This window comes from Lissotriton vulgaris, chromosome 4_1 (genome assembly GCF_964263255.1).
Source record: "Lissotriton vulgaris chromosome 4_1, aLisVul1.2, whole genome shotgun sequence".
Taxonomy (NCBI): Eukaryota; Metazoa; Chordata; class Amphibia; order Caudata; family Salamandridae; genus Lissotriton; species Lissotriton vulgaris.
In genome coordinates, this window is record NC_141691.1 from 2,066,622,239 (window position 1) to 2,066,629,355 (window position 7,117).

The following is a 7,117-nucleotide window of genomic DNA, read 5'->3' on the forward strand; positions in this document are numbered from 1 at the left end:
AAAGTAAAGCTGGGAAGTGTCAGGAGGAGGTAAACGGTCGAAATATGACTGAAGCAGATCCGGAGTAGGAGGATGCTCAGGCGTATACAAAGATTTGTAAAAAGAGTGAAATTGTTCCAAAATGTCTTTGTCAGTATGTAAAAGAGTGTTAGAAGGTGAATAAATAGAGTAAATAAGAGTACGTTCCTTTCGTGATTTAAGATAGTTAGCAAGGAGTTTACCTGATTTGTTACGTCCACCATAGTAACGAGCACTACTTCGGAGAAGATAGGAAGAGGCTGAATCAGTAGTGAGTTTGTTAAAGGCAAGTTTAGAACGAAGGAGTTCAGGAGACATCTGATGAGAAGAGGAGGTGTAAAATTGGTGTTCCAGTGACTTTATGTGTGTTAGGGCAACTTTGCGTTTTTGAAGGAATGCTTTCTTTTTTTTGGAGACAAAGTCTATAATGAAACCACGGGCAGTGGCTTTAAAAGAGTCCCAAAGGAGATGCAACGGAATGTCAGGGGTCGAGTTGATCTGAAAAAATTCTGAGGTGAAAGAACGAAAGGAGGAAGAAAAAAGAGGGTCAGTGAGAAGAGAGGAGTTAAAACGCCAGCGAGAAGATTTAGGAGTAGGAGGAAGAAGATCAAAGACAGTAAGAATAGGAGCATGATCAGAAATAACAATAGGTTCAATAGAAGAGGAAAGAAGGTTTTGAGACAAGGAGGAAGAGAGGAAAATATAATCTAGGCGGGAGAATGAAGCGTGTGGAGGAGAGAAAAATGACAAATCTAAGTCAGGATGTGTAAGCCTCCAGGAGTCTATGAGATGAACTTGAGAAATGGTATCAAGGAACTGCTTGTGGGGTGTGTGAGGTGTGAAACGAACAGAGGATTTGCGGTCTAAAAAGGGGTCAATAATCTGGTTGCAATCCCCACCCAGTACAAAGGAGTCATCCTTGTATTGGATACATTTTGCTGTGATCGAGGGCCAAAAGGAAGAATCAAAGCATGTAGGACCATACACATTCAACAAAGTGATCGGGATAAGATTGATAAGTAATTTAACCAAAACCCAGCGTCCCTCTTCATCTCTCTCCTCAAGTAGTACCTTACATTTGTGACGTTTGTGAACTAGGATAGCAACACCATTTTTTTTCTGAGAAGCAGGTGAAAAGAAAACATTTCCTACCCAAAGTCTTTTAAGTTTCACAGATTCAGCGTCAGAAAGGTGGGTTTCTTGGATAAGGACAATATCCGGGTTATAAGAGGAGAGGTGGGAGAGTACTCTCTGCCGCTTAATAGGGTGATTAAATCCTTTCACATTCCATGAAACAACTTTAAATATGAAAACTCAAAAAACTGTTCAAAAACAACAGGTGCAGAAATATACTGTACATGTAATAAGGTGAAGTAAAAAACATAGGAATCATTTCAACTAGTAAAGAAGTAGGATGAAAAATAGGTGGGAGGATGAGAAAAAGGAAAAAGGGGGGGGATAACAGAAGAGAGGATGAAGAGATAGAGCAAAGAGATGAAAGGAGAAAAGAGAAAAGGCATAGAAGACAGAACAAATCCAAACGGATGTCTGCAGAGAACATACCTGAAGGGGGAAATACAGAAAGGGAGGCGGGGAAGTGGTGCTGCGTAACAAGACAGGGAGACCAGGAACAGAGGCATGACCGCACCGGAACGTCACAACAGAACAAGGGTGGAGGGCACAGTGAAGGGAATATCCAAGACACATCTGTAAAAAAAGGAGACAAGAACATGGTCAACAACAGTAAGGGAGCACAGAAGACAAAAAGGAATTGGAATCAAGAACAAACGAGAGGCTGCAATGAGAACACGCTATGAAAAACATGACAACTGTAGAACCATCACAGGTGGCCAGAAACCAGAAGCACTATAATCAGCCACTAGCTGAGGGTGAGGAGTCCATTCCATCGTTGTTATGTAGAAGAAGGAAATTACGGAGTTCTCCTGGATCCTGGAAAGACCAAGATTTGTTTTGATGCGTGACTTTGAAGGTACAAGGATGGAACAATCCATATCGGGCACCAAGAGAACGCAATGAAGGCCGAAGAGCTAGGAATTCTTTACGCCTAGCAGCAGTGACATTAGAAACATCCTGAGAAATGAAGATACGGTGACCTTGCCAGGATAATTGACGTTTGGTCCTGGCTGCAGAGAGAATGGATAACAAGTCAGTGTACTTCAAAAAGAGGATGATAACCCCTCAAGGTTTCGTAGACGTGGAGGAACGGGGACCCAGTCTGTGTGCCCTCTGAATGCTGATGGACGTGGAAGGCGGTAAATCCACTAATTTCGGAAGGAAAGAGGTGAAGAAAGTAACTGGATCATCACCCTCAAGAGTTTCTTGCAGACCATAAAGGCGAAGGTTGTTCCTCCTATTTCGATTTTCCAAATCCTCAGTGTGGCGTTGTAGAGATAGAACAGTCTTTTCCAGAGAGTCTATACGCTGTGAATTGGAGTGGACCTCCGGAAGTTGTTGCTCAATGGAAGAGATGCGAGTGTCCATAACCTCCCATTTGTCCTTCAGATGTTGCATGTCTCTGCTCGTTTCTTCAATGAAGGGACGCAACGCACGAATCTCCTCCAGAATTAATGCCATGGAAGGTGAAGGAGGAGAATCTGGTGGAGGAGAGTACTGTTTCAGTCTTTTACTGGATGATTCAGAAGGTGGTGTTCTGGATGACGAGGAATGAGCAGAAGAAGAACGGTGGGAGGAGGATGTCGCCATGTTGACAAGTGGCGATGAGGTACCCAAGGATGAAGAAGGCGCCGTCAGAGTCTTAGAGGGACGGAACACAAACTTAGGGTTGCGCAGATTCACCATAGGAGATGAAAAACGATGAAAAAAGAACTGGCAAAGGTAGACAAGTAAAACCCCTGTGGCGAAGAGGTGTCAGTAGGAAGTAAGGACAAGTCCCTGGGTCCAACTATAACCAAGGAGCCGTTGAGAATGGACCACTGGATCCAGAAATAAGCACACCACAGTCAAGCAGGGAAAGCAGCACGTTGTATTAGAGGAACAGAAGGTGAAGAGATGACAAGTGCCGCTTTACCCTCTAAAATCGAAGAAACTGTAGGGCGACAGGTTCCACTAACAGAAGTGACAGGAATATCCTCAAAGTGGTAGGACCATACAAATCATGGCGCAGAGGGTCATTACAGGAACTGCGAAAGGCACTCCGTGAAGGGCTTCATGTAGTACACAGGAAGGGCGCACACGAACAGCCTTTCAGTCGAGAACATGCAGCAGGCAGGTAAACATCGAGCTCCCTACACAAGAAACAGACATTGGAGACGTAGACTTGCGTGTTGTTTCATACATGTGAGGGAGAGTACGAAGGTTCTTTGCTGCGCAGACAAAATGGCGGCCCCCTGAAAACCAGCTAGTCATGAGGTAAAAAATGGTAATGAAAAAATAGTGGGAGCATAGGCAATAACATCGAGGTGCTCACCCAAGACGTTGCATCCAAATTACAGCTACTCGCTAAGACTGAGTCTTATCAGGCTAGAAGAGCGTGAAGAGCGCCGGTGAGGCAGAGGCTGTGAAATGGCGGCCGTGAGGTGCGCGATATGAACATCGCGAATTGCAGTCGGAAAACGGCACTGTCCGGGAAATAGAGAGGACCTGGGCGCTCACCGATAGTTCCTGTGTAGAAACCGCTGTTCCGCGATGAAAACCGTGTCCGTCACATGAGGATAGCTGTAGAGAAGCGTTCCAGTGCGGCGGAGCTCCGCAACTAGCCGGCCATCTTGCGTGGCAGCCAAGCCACGCCCCCCGTGTGTGTAAACTTTTAAAGGGGACCTAATGAATGATATCACAATACTTAACAAGAGCCATCTGACATTAAAAAAAGCAACTTTCTAGAATGCTCACTGCCGGTGATTGTTAACGGGGCACGACTGGGTAAAGAAAACAACTTTTCTATACACTTTCTTTAAGAAAAAGAATCTCGGCAGCACTGCATTCATGAACTGCAAGAAAGGGCTAGGCGAGCATTCTCTTTACCAGCTGCAGCCGGGGTCATAATAACGTGCCCTTTATCGCTTATTATTGCCTTTTTTTTTACATGACTTGCAGGTTTCAAGACAGGAGCTAGTAAATATTGCAGGAAACTCAATACCAAAGCAAAGCTGTGGGAGGGGACAAAGGGACACCAAATGGATGAACCGCTTGACAGAAAGACAAAATGGTGAAAATGAAAAAAACACGCAAGATGCTAATGGGGTGTCAGAAACAGAAAGATAAAATGCGATGTCCGGAAACAAAGGATAGGAAAAAAAGTAAAGAATGGAAGGAAGGAAAGCAGGTAAACTGAATGAAATAAGGGAGGAAAGAAATACAGCAAGAAAACCGAATGAAAAAACTTAAGAAATATGGTAAATAAGAATTAGAAGTGAAGGAATAAAGCTAAGAACAAGGCAGCGCTGGGAGGGGGGCTGGGCACGAAGGAAGGAGAAGTGCGAGTCACGGCCGCCATAAAGTGTGAAGCAGTGGGCGGGGAAGCAGATCCCTTTGAAGCTCTCGGAGGCAGGAGCAAATGGGCACACTGGGGAAGCCTGTGGGAGGGGGGGCTGATGGCTGGCTTTGAGGTGGGGAAATGCGCGTGCTTGTGGTCACTTGATTTCACGTGAACTGTTGAAAATCCGCACTCGCGATCCGGATGTTTTAACTTTCTGGTTTCACCGCAATAGGTCTCTCTGCGCGACCTGAAACGTATCGGGCATTTCTGAAGAAAACTGATGCCCTGACGGAGGTGTGAATAAGATTGCAAATTGTAGAATAGCACTGCTCAAAAGGGTAGTGGTACCCAAATGTGTGTATTTCTTTCAGACTATATGTACAGGAACTAGATTGATAAGGCTTGGACAGGAGATCAGGCCAGTTTGGGATACCATTCTGAAACCTTATCCCATGGGTAGACTAACAGTGCCCGACTTTCCAGATATATTTTCGAGTGCGACAGGCACATTATGCAGCCTGCTGGTTTGAGAAAGCAGAGATTTGTTCATGTGTCCTGATGGAAAGAGCACTGGCTTCTCTGTTGGAGTCACTGGAAGTACAATAGGCAACGTTTTGTTGGCGAGGAGATAATTAATTTCCCAATGGTTAGTTGAGTTGTGTGTCGACGGTCTTGAAGTGTCCCCCATGTTTGAACAAAGATACCTGCCTCTACTTCGGAAACTTGAAATAACACATCATTGGAGATTTTGTCATTGAGGAACGGTTTTTATTGCTAGATCAGATCAACAACAGAGGGGGGTGAGAGACCCTGGATATTTTTCTAACCTGCCCTTGTTTTGCCAGCTTTCCCCATACAACCTGCAATGTATATGGCTTTGGATAAGGCAATTATGAAAAAGCCAGACAAAATTGTTTCTGTACGTTATCATCAACTTTGTTTCATCTTACAAATGTAAGCCATACCATATAAAATGCATGACACAGGTCTTTTAAAAGTACAAGAAAATCAGTAACATATAAGAGGAATAAAAGTTATATCAACACCAATTACGAAAAAGGAATTCATTTGGCGGTGGAGCTTGCCGGGATCGAAGATGGTTGCCTTTTAGGTGTGCTCCTTCCACCGTTCACCTGTCCTTAATAATCCTCGTGCCTAATCCTAGCAATTCCCACCTGAATCAACCTACCAAACTCTGCGCTTTCAGATTCCTCGCCAACAATGACGTTTCAGGTGCCTGGGAGCGGCTAAGGAGTGACCTGTGGCCTGCCTCGAGGCTGGGTCTCCACATCTGGAGGTGGCTGCCATAGACTGTGCTGCTGCCTGTTTCCCATGGCCTTTCTGTGGCCGGGGCTTGACTGGAGGAATCTTTTGGCATGGTCCAGAGAGGCCGTGCTGCCGGGGGGACACTTGTCGGCTGGAGGGCTGCAGCCGATGACCGGTGTGCAGTGAGGCAGGGATGCCGGGGGCATGACAGCACGAGGGACAAGGCTGCGGCCAGGTGACTGGACCCAGACTGGCAAAACAGAGGCTGTGCATCAGAGCGTGGAGTGTGGTGGACAGCGGCTGTATACTGCTAGTCCCTGCAGTGCCCATGGCCCTTCTGGCCACCAGCTGTGGTCCCACCGACCCTGACTACTACTGTGACTGACCATGCACTTTGGTCTTTGGATGTGGCGGTGACACGCTCGCCTGAGCCTCATGGTGAGTATGGGCCTTTGATTGTCTGAGCGATGGAAGGGAACTGATGGGTGTTCCCCAGGCCTGACTGATCTTATGTAACGTCTCTTGCCCCTAGTGGTGCAGTGGCAGTGCGGCACTCGGCTACATCATTATTCAGTTGCCGGCTCACATACCGTCGCATATCCTGCAAAGGGGCCCCCCTGGACCAAGGTGAGCGAGTGTCCGATAGCCGAGTGTAGAAGAGCACTGAACTCATGAGTACAGTTACCGAGGCGGTGTCATTGCTTGCTGTAACTTGTGTGAAAGTGGCGTCTTAAGTGTCACTCATTTGGAAGTTGAATGTCACTTATAAGTACACAGAAACAAGGGACATTTCACAAATAAGCAACTTAAAACTTGACCGCTACGACATAAAAATACTGATCATACTGGTATAAATGTGCCCGGTGTTAACCCCAGCTGCTCCATAGTGAAATATGCTAATTATAACAATTCTTTTTTTCCTCATTTGGATGACTAGATAATATAACATTATTTTCTCCCTCTTTGCACGTTAATGGGCCTATTAATTATCCAGGTGGCATGATGTATTGCTCTAATTTGGGAAAACTAAATTAAAAATGTTAATTAAAAAAAGCTCCTTAACAAAGTGCCTCTTCTAATGAAACTTGCCATTTGTGTGCCCAAATTAAGTTAAAATGTTGACCCTTAAACCATAAAACCGCACTCCTGTCCTCCAACACACTGCGATGCGCCACATCCTGTAACAAGTTAACTGCACCTCATTGGTCATCATGCACAACATGGACACACTTCTTAACCCCTTCCATGCTGATGACGGAATCGCTCCGTCATCAGCTACAGTTGAGCTGTGCTGATGACGGAGCGGTTCCGTCATGGCCCGGCCGCCGCGCCTGCGCGGCGCTGATTTCGCGCCTGCGCGGGCGTTCTAAAGAGCGG